Source organism: Propithecus coquereli, unplaced genomic scaffold, assembly GCF_000956105.1.
Source record: "Propithecus coquereli isolate 6110/MARCELLA unplaced genomic scaffold, Pcoq_1.0 Scaffold36, whole genome shotgun sequence".
NCBI lineage: Eukaryota > Metazoa > Chordata > Mammalia > Primates > Indriidae > Propithecus > Propithecus coquereli.
Window position 1 is genome coordinate 2,698,650 of NW_012149285.1, and position 431 is coordinate 2,699,080.

Sequence of the window (431 nt, forward strand, 5' to 3'; positions counted from 1 at the left end):
AATAATATTTTCTTTTCTCTAGTTTACTTTATTGTAAGAATACTGTATATAATACATATAACATATTAAGTATGTTTTAATTGACAATTCATGTTATTGGTAAGGCTGCTGGTGAACAGTAGTCTATTAGCAGTTCAGTTTTTGGGGAGTCTGAAGTTATACTTGGATTTTCTACTACACGGGGCAGGTGGTACCCCAACCCCTGCATTGTTTAAGGGTCAACTTGTATACAGTATTTATGTTTAGCTGCTTTTTAACCTTCACTTTTTAAAAGCAAATTCCATTTTATTTAGATTACATGATGACTTTTACATGGAGTCAGCAGCATTTTTGAATAAATAACTTGAGTTATACTTCATGCTTTGAGATGGGTCCAAGGCAAGTCCTAGTAACTCTGTAATTGACTGCTAAAGTTCTTGACAGAGGGATAA

General features: G+C 33.2%; 1 protein-coding gene across 1 annotated transcript in view; it reads right to left on the bottom strand.

Moving 5' to 3' along the window:
• Positions 1–431, bottom strand: part of WDR17 (WD repeat domain 17) — a 121,917-nt gene that overhangs the window by 20,984 nt on the left and 100,502 nt on the right. The window lies entirely within an intron of this gene.